Source organism: Sapajus apella, unplaced genomic scaffold, assembly GCF_009761245.1.
Source record: "Sapajus apella isolate SASKATOON/1434 unplaced genomic scaffold, GSC_monkey_1.0 scaffold48, whole genome shotgun sequence".
Taxonomy (NCBI): Eukaryota; Metazoa; Chordata; class Mammalia; order Primates; family Cebidae; genus Sapajus; species Sapajus apella.
Window position 1 is genome coordinate 16263233 of NW_022436988.1, and position 20467 is coordinate 16283699.

The 20467-nt window shown below is 51.0% G+C and overlaps 1 protein-coding gene across 3 annotated transcripts in view; it reads left to right on the plus strand.

The window, feature by feature from the left end:
* The first annotated feature begins 1615 nt into the window (after positions 1-1615).
* CACNG5 (calcium voltage-gated channel auxiliary subunit gamma 5) overlaps positions 1616-20467 on the plus strand; it is a 66537-nt gene continuing 47685 nt past the window's right edge. For all 3 annotated transcript variants that reach the window (XM_032241934.1, XM_032241933.1, XM_032241932.1), the window contains exon 1: positions 1616-1766. The gene's annotated coding sequence lies outside the window, so the exon portion shown is untranslated. The remainder of the gene's footprint in view (positions 1767-20467) is intronic.

The following is a 20467-nucleotide window of genomic DNA, read 5'->3' on the forward strand; positions in this document are numbered from 1 at the left end:
AACTTCCAGTCATTCACTGAGCAAATACTATGTGCCTACTATGCGTCAGACCTCCTTTTAAAGGGCTCCCAGCATAGTTAGGGAGATTGACAGTAAAAATTCATCATTGCCATACTGGTGAGAGCTGTGCAAGAGGCTCCTGGGCCCAGAGATGAAGAAGAAATCCATTCCTGGGTCAAAGGGAGCAAACTGAATAAGGTCTTGAAGGATGTATAGGAGTTTTCCATGTAGGGTGTAGGGCAATCCATGCAGAAGGAACTAGCACATTTGGAAGAGTCTGAGGATAATAGGGGTTGTGAATTTGAGATATGGGGGCACTCAATCTGGTGGGAGATGTGGTCACCTGTCATATAGGGTGAGGCTTTTCCATCAGGGTGTTCTGGGGGATGGAGAAGAGCACTCTTGGGGTAGGTGGGAAAAGGGAGAAAGAGCTGGAAACTGAATAGGCTTAAAATACTGTGAATAGACACCTGGTGTATCCTTTCCATAAACCTTCAGTTGTCCCAGCTCCACATGGCCCCATTCACATGTGACAAAGTCCTCCATGTGAGGAGACCTCAGCAACATAGACGCTTCCATAAGGGCTTTTGCCCTACAGTTTTAAACAAATATGTTCGCTGCTGATGTCTCATTATATTTGCCCCCAAATATTTCCACACTCCACATCTTTGACCCCTCATGGTCTGCAGGGATGTTACAGGCCTTTGAGGGAAGCTGCTGGTCTGTGAGTGTCTGCACAAGTGTGCCGGACAAAGATAGCGGCCAGGCCTTTTCAAAGCAGTAAAGACGTGTGGCTGCACAAGCCAGGAAGAGTTCGCCCTTGGGTTCACCATCCAACCTGGCTGGCCATACTGGCTCCAGCTGCCCCTTTCAAATTAGTCCCAGATTAACAAATATCTCTGGGGCACCTACTGGGTGTCCAGGACCCAGTGACTAAAGAAGAAGTTGGAAGCCAAAGAAGGAAGAAATATTTACATGTTGGTTGCCACCTTTTACTGGACATACATTTCCATTTTACAGATTAGAGGGGCAAATGCATTGCGTAAGGCATAGTGGGGCTTTGAAGGCTTGGATTTTGCAGCTAGATAGGCCTGAGCTGCAATCCTGGCTCTGTCGTTTTCCAGCTGTTTGTCCTCTGACTCCTCACTTAATCACCCTGTGCCTCAGTTTTCTCATCTGTAAAATGGGATTTGTGTGAGAATTCAATGACTTAATACAGGTCATTGAACGCTTACACTAGCAAGTGCTCAATAAATACTAGCTGGCATTGTTCTGTTGTCATCATCGTCATCATCATCCTTATTTAAAAGCAGCAGCAACAGCAGAGGCAGCAGTCCTAGCAGCTGGAATTTGAAGGTCTGACTCCAGGCAGGGCCTCCCAGCCCGATTCGGCCTCTGAACGCCTCTCCTCTCCCACGCCAGCCCCCAACTCTTGACCTGCCACCCCCACTAGGGTGCTTCCCCCAGAGGTGCTCACCTCCCGGACTGGGAGACCTCATCCTCTGGGGCACAAACCCCGCCGGCAGCTGGCAGTGCAGGGGTGGGGAGGCCCCGCCCCGGGCCCCGCCCCCTGCCCGCCCTTCCCTCTCGGGGTCCGGGGCGCGAGCTGCGGCGGCGGAGGCGGCCACGGTCACTGGCGCGGAGCGGTTTGGGCTGGCCGGACGGGACGGGCGTCCCCGGCACCCTAGCGCCGTACCTCCCGCCCCGCACACCCAGCCGGCAAGGGACACTGGACCCGGGTCGGGGATCGCGGCCGCTCCAGCGAGGTAAGTGCCGGGAACACCGGGAGAGACCAGCTCCTCCATCCTGGGGGTCCCTGGGGGACGGTCTCCCGCCGGTACTGGGCCGCAGCGCCGGGCTGCGCCCCCACCACCGCCCAGCCAGGGGCCGGGGCCGGAGAGCCCCCGCGATCGCGCACCCTGGAGGGGCAGGGTGGTGGGGAGCGCGGGCAGTTTGTGCGCGTGTGCGTGTGTGTCTGTCTGTCTGTCCATCTCTCTGTCCCAAGGGTGTGTCGAGGGAGATGATGACGCCCCCTCTTTGCAGTGGCTTCTCGGCAGTTTACCCACGCCAAAGCTGAGGGCAGACTTTTCACGACGGACTTGAGCGGGGCTGGCAGAATTAATCGGATAAGGCAGGAAGGAGTAAGCCCACCAACACCTGTTGCGCTGGGCTGTCGGCCTCCGGCGGGTCCAACTCCCGGCTCATCACAGCAGGGAGAGTGGCCTCATTTCTCCAGCTTGTGGGACCCGGGACTTCCTTCTCCTGAGGAGGTGTCCCTGCCGGGAGCCACTGAGCAGAGGTGGGGGTGATCAGGGTGGTGTGATGGGGACCCGCAGCAGGTGCTGGGTGTGAGGTGTCCACCCCACAGGCACACCCCAGATTCGGATTTCCCCAACCACTCCAAAGCTTCTTATTGTGATTACCCCATCTCTTTGCTCTCATCCTAATTTGGCAGTTGATGAAGATGCAGCTTGTTAAAAATGTTAAAGTGAAATCAAATTATCACTTCCTAGGACTGAAAATGATTTGAGAAATAATTCCAGGAGCCTGGTTGGGGAGGAAAGAAGCTTATCTTCTGACTACCTCCTCCAAGGCTGCCCCAGGGGCTACCCCCTGGCACCTGCCAGGCACACCCGTGATTGAGGAAGCCCTTGTTCCCAGAAAGGAAGGGGATTCTCCCACTTTGCACTGGATTATCAGTGACTGGGTTAGAGCAGGACCCAGGACAGGATCCCCAAGTGGAAGCTGTCTCGATTTGACAGATGTCACATACAAGCTGTCACCGAGACTGGCTTCTGCTCCACATCCGTCCTGGGGAATACAAGATGGGGCTTCCCCTCCCAGCCACCTCACACCCATTTCCCTCATCTCCACAAACACTGGGGCTTGATCAATGAACAGCCAGGGTTGCCTGGGCGTGGGTGTGGGACCTGGACTGGCTCTGATGTCCTGGTTTCAGGGTATCTCAGGACCACACACATCTCAGCGTCAGGTCGGTGGCACCTCTCTGCAGACCCTGTGGCCAGCCCCTCATGCTGAAGTCTCCTGCCTGCCTGAGAAGCCCTAGCTCTGCCTCACTTCTCTGCTAATGCAGCCCCTGGAGGTAGCTAGGGGACACCCATCTCAGGGCCAGGTCCCCAGGGTCCCTAACAGGGTGAAATCTGTGCTTCTGCCTGAGACCTCCCCACCCCTTGTCATTTGGAAGGCAGTGGATGTGCTGAGGGGCTGGGCAGTCCAGTTCAACGGGAGATAGGGAGGTGGCCCTGCCTTGGCTGGGGCTGTTGGTGATGTGAGAACCCCAGCATCCTGGCTGGTTGCACCCCAGACCCCGCAAGCCAACAGCAGGCTTGTGGGAGCTCAGCCATCCTCAGGCTTGTAAGCTGGGTCTCTGTGACTTGGTGCAGGGGGAGACTGGCTGAATTGTTCACGCTTGTTTGGAAGATACTGGCCTTAGGTTGTTGTGGAAAATGTGGACTCCCAACCCAGCTAGGTCCCTGACTGTGTGACACTGGCCAACTTACAGAACGCTTGGAGGCTCAGCTTCCTCACCTGTAAGATGGGTCTGGTGGGGTGTTTTGAAAATCAAGTAAGGTCATCAATGACAGTGTCCATTTTACTGGAGATGGTTTGGAGCTGGTGTTGTGGCTTCTGATCTCTCCAGCCCCCAGCCTGACTCTCTGACATTGGACTTCAGGGAATAGGCTGTGTAGCTAGGCTCCCTCATGCCATCCTTAGAGGTGGGGGAAATGGTGTGAATTTTAGTAGCAGGTTAGCTCACAGATTGAGTTTGGATTCCCAAAAAGTGAGGATGGAGGATGTAATCCAGTCTCCAGCAAGCCCTGCCTCTGTGGGCAGCTGGCGCTTCTGTCTGCAGCTTCCGCCCCCAGTCATTGGTGTCCTGGGCCTGCCCCACCCAGCCTCCTGGCTCATTGACACTTCGCATGTGCCTGCTCTGTCATCTTATTCTGAATTTTGGGCCAGTCCTACCGCCTGGCAGAATTGGGACCAGCTACTGGTGACTTCAGGGGCACCAGGAAAGCCCCTGCCCACCAAGTATCATCCTGTTACCCCGAACCTAGCCATCTGATGCCTAATATCCCACCATTAGAAATTCATTCCTGTGGTTTATAGTCTGTCTTATGTCAGTTGCTAAACCTTAGCACCCATCACTTTTTTAGAAGCTTTCAGGACCTTGGAGAGGAGACAAAGAAAAGGCAGAACGGAGAGGAGGGAAAGAGAAGCTCGGGGAATGTAGGAGAGAGAAGATTGTACTTTGCCAGCCTCACAGTTCTGCAGAGACAGGCCCAGCTGCTGAGCTCAAGAAGGCCCCAGGGAGAAGGAGAGGGTTGGGACCAGGGGGAAGGGGGAAGGGGCAGGCTTCAGGCAGGGAAAGTTCTGAATCTCAAGTGGGAATTGTCGGTGTGAATACAGGGTGGGTGGCAGGCCTGCAGCTGGGTTGGGTTCTGGCAGTCTGTTAGGTGAAATAGGCTCTGATGCAAAAGCCTCCTTTCTTTTCATGCTGCTCTGCCCTCTGCTCAGAACACGCCACGTGGTGTTTCGTGTGTTCTATGGATGGTGCCCTCTGCATTAGGAGAGGCTGGCCTGGTCAAGCTGGCTGTTTAAAATTGTCAATGGTAATTTGTTAGGTCAGCAAAATAACAGAGTATCCCCTGCCTGCCTGTGTCTCCCTGAAAATTCCCCTGTCACTCCTCTTGCCCTTTCTTGAAAGAAGCAAAAATGGCATCATTCACTCAGACCCACTAGTCTCCTGGGCTGAGAGAGGCCTGGGGGAGCAGGGTTCGACTGTGATCACCCTGAAAAGCCTGGTGGAGGTGATTCCTTGCTCAACTAGGACAAGGTCCTGAGTTTTCTAATGTGGGGCAAGTGGAAGTGGGGATGGAGAGGTGAGGACTGGGGGTCCCTGCCCACAGCAGCCCATGGCCAGGCTCCCTGTGGGGAGGAGCAGGCTGGTATCACCGGGGTGCTCAGGGGGCTTGATGACGTGGACTGGTCCTGGCTGGTGAAGCCCCAGCAATGAGCAGTTTGCAGCCTTTTCTGGATGCTCCTGAGGGCAGAGCCTGGACCAAAAGCAAGATGTTTTAAGTCACCAGTATGACCTATTGGCCATGAGCACCCAAGAAGCAACCATTCTTAAGGATGATTCTCAACCACATCTGTTCTTAGTGATGATAAAATGATGATAGCAGCTCCTCATTCTTCCAGAATGAGCATTTGTTGAGCACCTGCTGTGCATGTGCCGGCTGCTGTTCTAAGTAACGGGGCTATGACTATGGTATGATTGGCATTTGGGGCTGCCTTATTGTTTTGTTTGGTGCAGGAGAGGCTGTCCTAGGTGGTGTAGGATGCTCTGTAACATGGCTGGTCTCTATCCATGAGATACCAGTAGCATCCCAGGCCCCCACTTACTCTTTTTATTTTTATTATTTATTTATTTATTTATTTTTGAGATGGAGTCTCACTCTGTGATCCCGGCACGATCCTGGCTCACTGCAACCTCTGCTTCCCAGGCTCAAGCGAACCTCCTGCTGCAGCCTCCTGAGTAGCTGGGATTACAGGCATGGGCCACCACGCTCAGCTAATTTTTATATTTTTAGTAAAGATGGGGTTTCCCCATGTTGGTCAGTCTGGTCTTGACCTCCTGGCCTCAAATGATCCACGTGCCTCCGCCTCCTAAAGTGCTGGGTTCACAGGTGTGAGCCACTGTGCTGGGCCACCCCAACTCATTCTGACAACCAAAAATGTCTCCAGCGATTGCCGAAAATCCCCTGGAAGGCAAAGTGTCCTGCTGTGGAGAACCACTGGGGATAGAGCTAGAAAGAAAGACAAAAATCAGTCCTGTTTCTTAGGAGTCAGCATTCCACAGGGTGAAATGAACAAGACATAGGCTGTAGGAGTAGAAAATAGAGGCAGCTGTGTGGTGAAGATGCTAGAAAGACCAAGCACGGTCAGGGCTTAGAGAACACAGGTGAGGCAGGGTTGCCATTTTCAAAAGGAGTCCCAGGAAGGGCCTCACTGAGCAGGTGACATTAATCAGAGACGGGAAGGAGGGGAGAGAGCGAGAGGCAGAGGCTGGGAAAGAGCTTCCAGGCAGCTGGGGGAAGAGAAAGCGGAGGAACACAGAGGGGGTCAGTGAGGCTGGGGGTGGGCAGTGTGGGAGCAGCTAGGTGGGCTCTGATGGGCCCCCCCATCACCAAGGCCTGTGAGCTTTCTCCATGATTAAAAAGGGGAGGTCAGTGAGTGCTCACTACCTGCTACGTGCAAACGCCACTCCAGGCTGTTCCCCGCACGCGCACTGAAGTCCTACAGGGTAAGTGTTATTCCTTTACTTGGTCGCTCAATTGAGAAAAGCAAGGCCCAGAAGGGTCAAGGAATTCAGGCAGCACTGTTGGAGCATGGGGGTGGCACCCCACTCTCCACCATCCACACTAAAATGTGGACTTCAGAGCCACACAGAACTGAGTTCAAATCTAAGCGCAGTCTCTTACTAGCCACGTGGCCTTAGACGAGTCACGGACTCTTTCTGAGCCTCGGTTTTCTCTGGGAACTGGTGATCCCCGCTTTGTAGGGCTTTTGTTGGGAGTGCTGTCCTCGGTGCCCCCTCATGCCCCCTCTCAGTGCATGTGCACCAGCGAGAAGCCAGAGGGCAGGCAGCCCCTCCCAATCCACCCAACCACGGGCGCGTGCCCTGGACTTGTGCATCTGTTCACCGAGCTGCAGCAACACCATCTGCTGAGGTCAAAGCCAATATCCCAGGAGGTCAGGGGAAGTCAGCGTTCCCTCGCCCAGAGCTAAGGAGGAGGGCCGGCCCTTTCAGAGTCAGCGTCTCCCAGGGTCTTCAAGGCCAGCCTGCTGGGTTCCCTCTGATGATGCTGTCCTGGCTTCCCCAGGAAGCTAAGCCTGAACCCAAGTGAAGGATCATGGGGTTGAGCCGGGGAAGCCAGCACAGGCTCCTTTAGCAAGATTCTGCAGCTCCAGAACCCCTAAGGCTTTAATCCGGAGAGCCTCAATTCACCCATCTGGCAGGTTCACATTGTTCCAGAGGCACATGTCAGAGGCAGGTTCGTTACTGGAAGTGTGGATTTTAAAAATACCCCAGAGTTGAAAACAGGGGAGCAGCTGCTTGTATCCGCAGACGCCTCCCTGATAACTCATCGTCGAACCCCTCTGCTCCTCCTGTGTGGGGGTGTCTTCCTTGGGGATGGACTGCAGTGACAATGAGACCCAGGAAGGAAGTTTCCTGGGACTGTCGGGCACACAGGCATGTTGCTGTGTGCTCTGGATGTGTGAGGTCCCCTAGGGAGGCGTGTGTGTTTGCCAGTGTGTCTTTGTGCATTTGCCCTGTTTGATCCCTGAGCAAGTGGCTCTCAGAGGTGGCCTGTCCTCCAGGGCCTGTGGCTTCTGATGATGATGGGATGTTACGGCCATGTGACTTTGCTGGGCAGCCTTGCGAACCTCAAATATGTGAGACAGGTCTCCGTGAATTTAGGAAGTTTATTTTGCCAAGGTTGAGGATGTGTGGGGCTGACACAGCCTTGGGAGGTCCTGACGCCATGCGGTCAAGGTGGCTGAGGCACAGCTTGGTTTTATACATTTCAGGGAGACATGAGACACCAATCAATACATGTAAGATGTACCTTGGTTCTGTCCAGAAAGGCAGGACAACTAGAAGCATGGAGGGGGTTTCCAGGTCACGGGTAGGTCAGAGAAAAATGGTTGTATTCTTTCGAGTTTTTGATTAGCATTTCCAAAAGAGGCAACCAGTTATGCTTCTGTCTCAGTGAGCAGAGGGATGACACTGAACAGAATGGGAGGCAAGTTTGCCTTAAGCAGTTCCGAGCTTGACTTTTCCCTGTAGCTTAGTGATTTGGGGGCCCCAAGGCTTATTTTCCTTTCCCAGCCCCATCCAGGAGAACATCCTCAAATGCCCACTGCTGGAATTGGCTCCTTCCACTCACCTGAAGATAACGCCCAGCAGGTGGCGGCCCTTTTTGTACCTACCCAAAGGAGCATCCTACCCAGCTGTCTCCCACTGCCCTAGGCAAGGAGAGCCATGCAGGACAGCAGGGATGCCTCCTGCCCAGGAATCTTCTCAGGGGGCTGCTGCAGGAGGAGCCCTAGCTTTGGGATGGGCAACAGGAGACCAGGGTTTGAGGCCCAATGACTCTCACTGTGCATGAGCTTAGGCAAGTCCACACATTCCTCTGGGCCTCTGCTTCCCATCTGTAAAAGGACGGGATGGGAGAGGATTAGTCTTCTCTACAATCTATATCTGCAACACCTGCTCTGTGCCAGGGGTCAGATGTGCTTTATGAAATGAAACTGTCCCTCCCTTAGAGGGTTTCCAGTCCAGAACCTCTGCAAGTCCTCCAGCCCCAGAGCTCAGGGGCCTGTGATTCTTTAAAAATCAAGCTGGTGGCTGGGCATGGTGGCTCACACCTGTAATCCCAGCACTTTGGGAGGCCAAGGTGGGTGGATCACAAGGTCAGGAGTTTGAGACCAGTATGGCCAGCATAGTGAAACCCCGTTTCTACTAAAAATACAAAAAAAATTAGCCAAGCGTAGTGATGTGTGCCTGTAATCTTAGCTACTCAGGAGGCTGAGGCAGGAGAATAGCTTGAACAGGGAGGCAGAGGTTGCAGTGAACTGAGAACGCAACATTGCACTCCAGCCAGAGCAACAGAGCGAGACTCTGTCTCAAGAAAAAAAAAGAAAGAAAATCAAGCTGGACACAGCCCCCATGGAGCAGATGGATTTTTGGAGCCAAGCAAGAAATCAGAGTATCTTCCATCACACGAAAAGCAAAAGCCAGAAGGGAGTGCCGCTTCCCCAGTGTGGTTTAGGGGGCCTTCAACTCCCTGCTCTCCCTGGCCCACTGCCCGCCATGCCCACACCTTCACTGCCAAACAGGCTGGGCTGGTGGTCTACAGAGGGGGCCTGTGAAATATAAAAGTGATTCCAGGGAGGGGGAGTGGCTTATCAGCCTCTAGCAGGCAGGGGAATGTAGTGAGAGGGTCACATCCTGGCCTGGGAGGGTTTCTATTTGGCCTGCACCACCCACTTTCCTAGAACCTCAACCAAGTTCCCGGCTGGCTCTTGTTCAGCCTTCTCCATGGGTAAGAGAGATAATGACAGCGCTGTTGGGAGGGTTTGTGATTGTTGCAGATAAAGGAAGTTTCCAGATGAGAAGCTCGAAGCTCAGAGAGATTGAACCACAAGTTACTCACTTAAGAAGTGGCAGTGCTGAGATTTGAACCCAGGTCTCTTAGGGGTCAAGCCTGTAGGCTCCTTCTGCTCAGAGTAGCTCAAGCAAAAAGGTGGAGTTGATTAGAGGGCTTAGGCATGTCCTGGAAGTGAAGGATGGGCCTCTCCTCTGATTTCATGAGAACCTGGAATCAGGAGTTAAAGAGAGGCAGAACCCACAGCTCTTGCAGCCTCTGTAACCCCAGGGCCTCCAGATCTAGTTTCTTCTGCAGACCTAGAGCCACAAGAGACCCAGGCAGGCTGTTGGACCTTAAAAAGATCCAGGCATTTCCTAAGAGGAAGCGTCTAATGGAGCTGGCTAGGTCAGGTGTTCACCTTTGGCCAAGCAGCTAGAACCAGGGGATGTGCCTATAGGGGCCACTCCTAGGGTAGAGGGGTCAGTCCTTAGAGAAAGATCAGGGACTGTGGGAGGCAAACAGGCCAATGGGCAAGTGGGACAGATGATCTACAAGTTGGCTGAATAATTTTCTAAGGCAATGTCTTCAGTCCTGCATGCCAGCAACTAGAAAGAGACTGATGTATTAGGACATTTCTGAAAGACAGTGACCACCACTTTGGGAGCTTCTAGCTTGTACTTGACATGTGTTGCACTATTCAGTAAAATCCCCTACCATAATCTTGGTTGAGGGTATTATTATTCCCATTTTACAGATGATAAAACTGAGGCTCAGTAGCTTGCCTGCCTTCCCATGGTTGATAAGCTACAAAGCCAGGATTTGAATCTAGGTTCTTCTGATACTAATGTGGGCAGGCTTTCACCGTGCCAGTCTGGAGTCCAGCACCTAAAGAAGTAAAGGCACCAAACAAGGGAAAGGAAGAGCTTGGAGGGCAAAGAGGGGCAGGACGTTTCAAGAGCTACAATCTGGGCAGGAGTTGCTCATGCCTCATTGACCCTTATTGCTTTTGGTTTCTATTTTCTGCTTATAAATATTTCTGGCAGAATGTTTGGGAAATGACACCTATCTCGAATTCCAGAGTGTAAATCTGAATTGGTAGGAAAAGACCTTACCAGGAGGTAGACGTGGTGCAGTCTTTGGCAAACTTCTGCTCACATGGGGTTGGCTGATGGGGAGTTTCCCATCTTTCCCTGCGTTCAAGCCCAGGCTGCCTGGATCACAGTGGAGCAAGGATGCTTCAAGGGGGCAGTGCTGCTTTGGGAGTTGGGGCTCCCATGAGCCCTTTGTGGGTGGAGACAGCCTGCTGTCAACTCAAAGGCAACTGGCATAGTTGTGGGGGTCGGGTAGAGGGTGCTGCTCCTATCTGCAAAGAAGCCAGCTGTCAGCCTGGTCCTGGGTCAGGGGAGCCAGGAACCTCTGGAATAAGCCAGTGTTGGAATTGCTCTCATACTGGGTACTCTCAAGGAAAAGAATACAAGCTTTGCCTGGAATTTGTGCAGTTTGGCACGGAGAACACAGCTGGGAAGAAAAAGGACCCTGACTTGGGGGAGAGAGCCTGGGCTGGGAGGTTGTCCATATTCTCTGGGGTCTGGGGTGATGAACCAGGCAGCGGATCTGAGTTGTCCCTTCCGGAGTCAGATGCCTGCAGGAGCGTGGGACTCTGGTAGTTCTCTGATAAAAAGAGGTAGCAGGATAATAGAGTAATTCTAGGAGCCAACACTCATTGGGTCCTTATCACTCACAAAGTCTTTGTAAGCATCCCGTTGTCCAATCCTTATGAGATACGCCTTATCATGTGTGTTTTCAGATCAGGCATCCAGCTCTGCTGTAAGCATTAGCTTGGGAATTCAAACCCAGGCTGTTAATCACTAGTCCTGGGCCCTGCCATCCACACCGTGCAGTGGACAGAGGGAATGTGGGGTTTAGAGCTCAACTGCTCCCTGTGGCTTTAGGCGAGTAATTTTACATCTTTGAGCCTCAGTTTCCTTAATTCTAAAACGAGGATGAGAGCAGCTACTCTACAAGGTTGACATGATGATAAAATTATAAAGGAGAAGACAGATGTCATGAAAGAGGTCTTCAATATATTGACAACCACTCACTTTTCTTCCTGGTGCTGTGGGCATGGAGTCCATCATACCCTCTCCTTATTGTCTGAATGAGGCTCAGCTGAAGTTTGTGGCTGGGGAAGAGTGAAGTTAACGGGTCCTTATAGACTGTGGTGTCCATGATCTCGGCTCCAAAGCCATTGTCTGCAACAGAATGTATATAACAAGTTCCTACTTTGGATTTCCCATACTGAGTGCTCTACTGAATGTCTACGAGGTCACTATCATTAAACACATTTTATAGGTGAAGAAACTGAGGCACAGAGAGGTTAAATAACTCATCCAAAGTCACCAAGCTCATGGGCTTTCTGAACCCTTGGAATTTGTGAAAGGCAGATGTAACCAAAACGTCTAGCATAGGGTCTGACTTTTCCAAAATTCTCTTCTCTTCATTTAAAACAAAAACTATTCTCCTAAACACACATGCACACGTATGTTTATTGCAGCACTATTTACAATAGCAAAGACTTGGAACTAACGCAAGCGCCCATCAATGATAGACTGGATAAAGACAATGTGGCACATATATACCCATGGAATACTACTATGTAGCCATAAAAAAGAATGAGTTCATGTCCTTTTCGGGGACATGGATGAAACTGGAAACCATCATTCTCAGCAAACTGACACAAGAACAGAAAGCCAAACACTACTTGTTCTCACTGATAAGCAGGAGTTGAACAATGAGAACACATGGACACAGGGAGGGGAACATCATACACCAGGGTCTATTAGGGAGTGGGGGGCAAGGGAAAAAGAGCATTAGGACAAATACCTAATGCATGTGGGGCTTAAAACCTAGACAATGGATTGATAGGTACAGCAAACCACCATGGCACATATACACCTTTGTAGCAAACCTGCACATTCTGCACATATATCCCAGAACTTAAAGTAAAATTTTAAAAACTATTTTCCATACAGGAACCAGGTGATGAAATGGACTAACTCAAAGATCAGCTTTTCCAGGAAGCTTTCCCAGATGTTACCCAATTAGTAGTCCTTGTCTGTGCTCCTGTGGCATCCCCAGCACGCCTCCATCAGCCAACTTGCCCCCTTCACTGCCAACATCTCTGCCTTCCCAGCTACCCCACTAGACCAGGAGCTCAGCAAAGGGATATTTACTACCTGCTCGTTGAATAGCATTGACGCCATGGTCACTACAATTGATGTCCAGTGTCTCCTTTGCCCTTTGGGGATCTGCCTTCACCCAAGAACCTTGGGTCCCTCAATGCTAGTCACAGACCTCCATGGAAGTCAGTTACTAAGACCTTCAAGGCAAGTCCCAACCCTAGGGTCTTGTCTCCATCCACTGTAGGAGGCAGGGAGTCACTTGACCCACAATGTGCAGTTGCAGGATCTTAAGGACCTGACCTCCTGCCTCTTGGGGCTCTGAGACCAGGTGATGAGTGAAAGGGTGTGGCCAACAGAGGCACGTCTTCTAACATGAGGAGTAGCTGAGGGAGGCTGGTGTTTATTGAGCCTTTACTTTGTGCCTCATTCTATGCCAAGCGCTTCGCTTCCAGTCTCCTTTAATATTCTCCCCCAGCAACCTCCCGGCCCCTCGTAATTGCTTATATGCGTTCACTTTGGGTATGCATTTTTTAAATTGTGGTGAATCATATTCTTTGACATAAATAGATGCAGTCTTTAGGGGTTTTTTGTGGCACAATGCACATAACATAGAATCTACTGTTGTAACCATTTTAAAGCGTGATTCAGTGGCATTTAATACATTCAAATGTTGTGCACCCCTCAGCACTCCCTGGTTTCAGAATATTTCCATCACCCATCAAGCAGTCGCTCCCTTCCGTCTTTTCCCAAGTCCCTGGCAACCTCCAATCTGCTTTCTGTCCCTCTAGATTTGCCTTTTATGGACACATCATATACATGGAATTATAATCATACAACATGTGGCCTCTTGTGTTCGGCTTCTTTCACTTGACATAATGTTTTCAAGGTTCATTCATGTTGCAGCAGGCATCGGTGCTTCATTCCATTTTATGGATGGATAATATTCCATTTTATGGATGGACCATGGGTTTACCCATTCATGAAATGGAATATTTAGCCATAAAATGAAATGAAGTACTACTGATGCGTGCCACCACACGAATGGAAATTTGGGTTATTTCTACCTTTGGACTTGTGAGTAATGCTGTGATGAACATTCATGTACAAATATTTGTCTGAACACCTGCTTTCAATTCTCTCGGGTATATCCCTAGGAGTGGGGTTGCCGGATCATCTGGCAACTCCGCATGCAACTTACTGAGGTGCCCCCACAGTGGTTGCATCATTTTACACTCCTGCCTGCAAAGCATGAGCGTTCCAATTTCTCCACATCCTCACCAAAACGTACAATTTTCCTGAAAACCTTTGGAAGTGTGGTTACCCACATTTTTCAGATACACACGTGGAGGCTACAAGCAGTGAAGCAAACTTGTTGAAAGCCACACACCTGCTTGGTGGTGGAGCCAGAGTTTGATCTCAGAGACTGTGCACACTTAGCCACCAAGCTGTTCCCTTCATGGCTCATGTGAGGCTGAATTCAGAGGCTTGAGGCTAGAAGGAGCTCTGTTCTCTTCCTGGCTCCTGTCTGTGTACCTGGCACTCCTCTGTCTCCCAGAGTGTCCCTTGTACTTCTGTACCTGGACTCACTTCCCCTCCAGAGGCCCCACTCAGGGCAGTAAGTGTTGATGTGTCAGAAAGCAACACCTTCTGTATTAGTCCGTTTTCATACTGCTATGAAGAAATACTTGTGACTGGGTAATTGATAAAGAAAAGGAGGTTTAATGGACTCACAGTTCCACATGGCTGGGGAGCCCTCACAATCATGGCGGAAGGGGAAGGAGGGGCAAAGGCACATCTCACATGGTGGCAGGTGAGAGACAGTGTGCAGGGGAACTGCCCGTTATGAAACCATTGGATTTTGTGAGACTTACTCACTATCAAGAGAACAGAGTGGAAAAAACCCACTCCTGTGATGCAATTACCTCCCACCACGTCCCTCCCATGACACATAGGGATTATGGGAGCTACAATTCAAGATGAAATTTGGATGGAGACACAGGCAAACCATATCACCTTTCCCCTAGAGTGATACATCCAGATGCCCCTCACCTACCTTCCCCCAGTCAGGGCCCTAGGAGACATGGGATTGCTATGTAAATCTCACTTGGTCTCAAAATAGGTGTCTGTTCTCTGGTGGGCAGCTCTTCCTTGGACGTCTTCATCCCAGAGGCAAGGATGACTGAGCCACCATTACCTTGCTCTGCAGAAAGGGTGTGCCAGATGCGCTGTTGCCAGCAGATGCACAGCACCAAGGACAGCTCCCCCACCTTTCCAGGACACAAGGCATGTCTCTGATGGAGCCCAGACTCCTGGCCTGGGTGGGCTGTGAGTGACAGGATCAGGTAGGCCCCTACTGGGTTCCCAGAAGGAGTGTTGTTTCCTGGAGAAGGGTAGGATTTGCTCTGTGCGTGGAAAATATCTTTTTTTCTCACTTTCCATGTTGGGGCAACCTGGTTGCTCCCACCCACCTTCAACTACAGCTCCACCTGAGACCACCAGTAGCAGGGGTCTTGATCTTCTTCCCGGATCTGAACCCAATAACCCAGCCCCCACAGCCGGACCCCCCTAAACATAACACCCGGCGTCTCTGTGGTCTCAGAAGCCAGATCAGAGCCCACAGCCACCTCTCACTGTCTGCGTGACCTCAGGCCAGTTATATCCTGAGCTGTCCCTCTGATCTCAGACCTGTCAGAGCCTCTGTTCTTGAATCTGGGACTGTGAGGAGGGACCTCAGAGTCCCCAGGAGGACCAAGTGGGGTTGTGGAATGGAGACTAGTTGCTGCTGAAGCCCCAGGTCAAGAATGGGGCCTTTGTTCCAAGAAAAGCCCTTCCCAGGTATGGAAGTTATGGGTGGGGTATGGAGCCCTTTCTGGTGTCAGCAGATGAGAGCATTTGTGGCAGATGTGAATTGCAGCTTCAGAGGCTGTATTAGTCCATTCTCGTGCTGCTAATAAAGATGTACCCAAGACTGGGTAATTTATGAAGGAAAGAAGTTTACTGGACTTACAGTTCCACGTGTCTGGGGAGGCCGCACATCCGATGGAAGATGAAGGAAGAGCAAATGGATGTCTTACATCGCTGCAGGCAAGAGAGAGGGCATGTCCAGGGTAACTCCCTTTACAAAACCATCAGATCTCATGAGATGTATTCACTATCACGAGAACAGCATGGGAAAGACTTGCCCCCATGATTCAATTACCCCCCACTGGATCCCTCCCACAACACGTGAGGATTACAATCCATTTGGTTGGGGACACAGAGCCAAACCACATCAGATGCAAATATCCCCCCAGGGAGTCTCCCGTGCCCACCCCTGGTCCCAGCACAGGTGTGTGTTGGTAGAACCATGGCAGAACCAGAATCAGAGCACACCCAACCCAAGGGCTGCCATGTGCTGGGTGCATTCGATCTGCATACAACTCCATGAAAGGGGTTTCTCTTTGGATCCTCCCTTTATAGATGCAGAAATGAAGATATGGGGGCAGGGGGTGACTTACCTAAGGTCGGGAAGCTGGTGAGTGGTGGGGCTGGGATTTGAACCCAAAGCTCAGTTTTTGTAACCTGTTGGGAAGGAGCTCCAGGTGTGAATGAGCAGTAGGTCAGTCCTTCCAACCTCCAAGCTTCCTTCCTCAGGGGATACTGGTTGCTTCCCCACCCCCAGGGCACAAAGAAAAGGGCTCAGGCTGAGGGAGTCAGCAACCTGAGGACTTAGCTCTCTGAGGGTAGGGGCTGGTCTTGGCATCTCTGCCTCTGTGGCCCCAGCTCCAAGCTCAGTGCCAGACACATGGTGCTGCCTGGGCCTCGCCCAGCCCTCTGTACCCTCTGTAACTGGGTGCTGCCCCCCTGAATTCTTCCTCAGGGACATTGTTCCATTTCTGGGTGTCCCTGTCTTCTCCCTTCATTCCAACCCCACAGGAAACTTCCAGAAGCTTGACAGAGGAGCAGCAGCCATGTGCCAGGCACTGTGCCCACCTCCACATACACTGCCATATTTCATGGTCTTAGCCCTTCTGCAAGAAAGTGTGATCTCCAATGTTGTCTCACCTGGGAATACCAAGGAAGCATTCCCAGGTGAGAAGACAGACGACTCCATAGGTGGCTGGAGTTCCAGGGAGAGCACACCATTGTATGTCACACTGTCAGATAAGGGCTGCAGGGGCAAGGCCAGAATCTGGCGTAATCAGCAGTGGGGACAGTCCCAGGTGTGGGCTGGGCCCTGCACATGGTCACCTCAAACCCCCTACCACATCCCTGAAACAACGCTGGGACTATCCTCACTGAGGACAAGGCTCTACACGATTCAAACTAAAGTGTTACTGGCTGATAGTACCATTTGCGCCACTTGGATTTCTGCTCAGCTTTGAAGGCATTTGGGTCCCAGTTGGGCAGGAGATTTTACCTTGACAGGGGAGATAAATTTAAGAACCTGGTAGTGGCCCTGGTACTCTTCTTGGACCTTCTCCCCCAGCCTCTAGTCCAGCTAGTGATCCACGTTCAGACCCTGCTGGGCAGGCCCCAGTGCTGGATGCAAGAAGCTGGAAGGTCTTCTTGACCTTGACCTTGGGATTAACACTGTTTTACCCAATGCTTTCCTATGGGGCTGTGACCTCCATGGCTCCTTCAATTAAGCCTAGGAAGATGACATTATGGGTGCTGCAGATGCTGAGAGGGGTGTCCTGCCCAGGGAGGTCAGGGCAGGACCTGAACTTTGTGCCTTCTGGGGTGCCATCAGGTGAATGGACCTTCACTGTGTGCATTGATTTGAGTGCTGGTTGTCAGACCCACAGCCGGCAGGCGATGGCTGCCCATTAAGGGAGTACCGCTGGGTTCACCTCGCTTCAAGATCAATTCATGTTGAAACTGCAGCCAACATTTCCCCTGCCTGCCTCTGCAGAGGAAAATAAACCTGGGGAGGCAGAATACAGAGACATCATTCCCCATCATCGATTTCCTCCGCCCCCTCTTCCCTCCGGATGGGAACGGCCGTCTCCATCCTGATGGATGCATTGTTGTGGGGAGGGTGAGGAGCACTTATCCTCTGAGGTGCCAGGGTTGGGAGCAGGGGTAGGGGGAGCCACACTGGGGCAGGAGGGACAGAGGAGGAGGCGGCCAGCAGACCAGATGGAGCCAGCCCAGGGAGGCAGAGCAGGAATGCAGAAGGCAACAGCGTTTGCACCCCAGGAGGGCAGATACAGCAGTAGGGTGGTGACCGGCAGCCCCTCACTCAGGGTGTCCAGCCCTGAATCTGGGGGTTACACTTCCTGGCTGAGTGGCCTCAGGCTGTGTTCTGGGATCTGCCCGGGGAACGTCCCTGCCTCTGTGGGTTGAATGGCTGAACACAGGTGGGGGACTGCACTCCAGGAGGCACAAAGTTCTGGTCCTGCCCTAGCCTCGCTAAGCAGGACACCCCTCTCAGCCTCTGTGCTCCCATGGGTGAGATGGATCACACCACCCATAATGTCATCTTCCTAGGCTTGAGGGAAGGAGCCACGGAGGTCAGGATCCCATAGGAAAGCATTGGGTAAAACACCGTGAATCCCAGGGTCAAGGTCAGGCAGTGGAGGAGCACACATCTCTGTGCCGTGTCCTTTCTCCCTCTTGCCTGGTGATTCCGCCGTTGCCTTTCCAAACGCTTGTGTGTGTGATCTCTGTGGGGTCAAGTGGTCAAAAGATATAGTTTAGATCACTGGGAAAGTCTAGAAATTAAATGGGGAAGAAGGGGAAGAAGAATTAAACCCCCCTAGTCCTCCAGGAGGTGGGTCCCAGTATAGCTCCCGGTCAGTCCAACCTGGAGCCAAGTTCAGTGGATCATGAAGGGGTCAGGAGAGGGGAGAAAGCCCCTGCAGCCAGCCAGCCCCTCGGCTCCCAAAAGCAGGCTGCAAGTGGACTCTACAACAGCCTGTCTTCCTGACCTCTGTTCTGCGACCCTTCTGTGTCTTCCCTTGAAACACTTGTCCCCATCCCTGCTCTTTTGGCCTCAGACTGAAAGGGACTGGGAGAGGGGGTCTGAGGACCCCATTAATAGCCTGCTGAGCTCCATGTGACTTGGGCAGTTGCCGACAGAGGTCAGTTGTCCATTAAATGATGGAACTGAGCACTCCACTTAGCAGTGTATATGGGGCACAGTTAAATAATGAAACAAAAATAGAACATTGCAAAAGCCTGGGGCAGGCTGGCTTGTGCCCCAGGAAGAAGCAGAGAAAGCCATCCCAGGGAGAGGGGAGGAAATTCACAGTTGGCCTCCCTCTTCCATGAAATGCTCTGGTTTAAAATATATTTTCTCTTCATATATAGGTTATCTTTTGTTGATTTTTAAAATTAAGGTTTACATACATACACATACACAAATGCAAATACATATATACATACACAATGCAGTTGGAAAAATAATCTGTGCTCATTGCAGCACATTGAGAAATGCAGAAGAATAGAAAGAGGCAGCTTTCCCTCCCCTCCTACATCCATAATGCAGGGTCGGGGTGTTAGAGCTTTCCAATACTCACGTAGGAAAGGGAGGGTGATGAAAAATATGTACTGAATTTGAGACTTCTAGTTTTGGCAATGGAGTACTGACTGTCAGCATTTCAGAAGGCTTTAAAATACATTGTTGACTTATAAGAGATGAAGAAATCCCCAGGGAACTCTAACTCAAAGCCTTGAGCGTGTGAATTAATACCAAGGAGAACTGGGGGGTACTGGATCCAGATATGTGCCATCATAGCTCAAGTCTGGAATTTTAATGCTCACCCATGGATTGTAAAATGTGATCTTGGGCCCTGGCGAGGCCAGAAGTTGGCACTGAGACTCCCTCTCCATGAAGGGGAGGCTAAAAATTTGCCAACTACCAGCCCAAGAAACTGCCAGGATTTTGAGCTCAACCCAGATTCTCTAGGAAGGTGGAAGGGGTCTCCTCCAAAAAAACAAACACCGAATAATGAGCTGTCCACAGTTACAGAATCGAAGTTTCTAACACCCCCAAGGGGGAGAAATCCTGAGCCAAGAATTTAATGTAAAATCAGATCCTGGATTGATGGAACTCCTGGCTCACCCAGCTGAATCAAATCCAAAACCCAGAGACTCTTCGAGGACCCCGAGTACATAAGATTCCCATGGAGATGGTATGAGGGAAGCCTTGCTAAAGATGAGCTCACAATAAAAATTACAGAACACATGAGGGTATGGTTTACCTTGAGGCAACTTAGTACAGACAGCAAATGGGGAAATTAGCACTTCAAAAACATGGTTGTAGAATAGTGGGGAAAAGTCCATAAAATAAATCCAATGTGTTTAAAACAAGGAGATAAAAGGAGTAGAAACCATATTAAGATAGCAGAGCAGATTTCTCATCAGCTACAATGAAATAAAGATGAACAACAAAATCTGGAGCTGGTTGTTTTTAAGAGCTGAATAAAATTGCCCATACTGTGGAAATATCAGAAAGGGGAAAAGAGAATACACAAACAATATTGAGAATAAGAAAAAGACCAAAATGATATGTGGGACAATCATTATTTAACATGTAAGAGAATATCATGAAAGAGTTTATGCAAATATGGGTGACTTTTGGGGAAGTCACTCAAGAAGAAATAGAAAACCTGAATAGATTTGTAGCCATTAACACAATTTATAATGGTTAATTTTAGGCCTTGATCCTAGTGGATTCAGGGACATGTGGATAGCTGATAAATCATTGTTTCTGGGTGTGGCATGAAGGCATTTTGGCAGGAGATTGGCATGTGAGTTGGATTGAGTAGGAAAGATCCACCTTCAGTGTGGATGGGCACCATCTCATCAGCTGGGGCCTGGATAGAACAAAAAGGCAGGGGACAGGCAAATTTGCTTTCTCTTTCCCCTGGAGGGGGGACACCGTATTTCTTCTGCCCTTGGACATCAGAACTTCAGACTTTCTGGTCTTTGGACTCCGAGACTTGCACCAGCAGCCTCCCAGGTTCTCAGGCCTTTGGCCTTGGAATGAGAGTTGCACCATGGTCTCCCCTGGTTCTGAGGCTTTCAGAGTTGGTTTGAGCCACAGTGCTGGCATCCCTGAGTTCACAGCTTGAAGGCGACCTGTTGTGGGAATTCTCAGTCTCCAAATTCCTGTAGTAA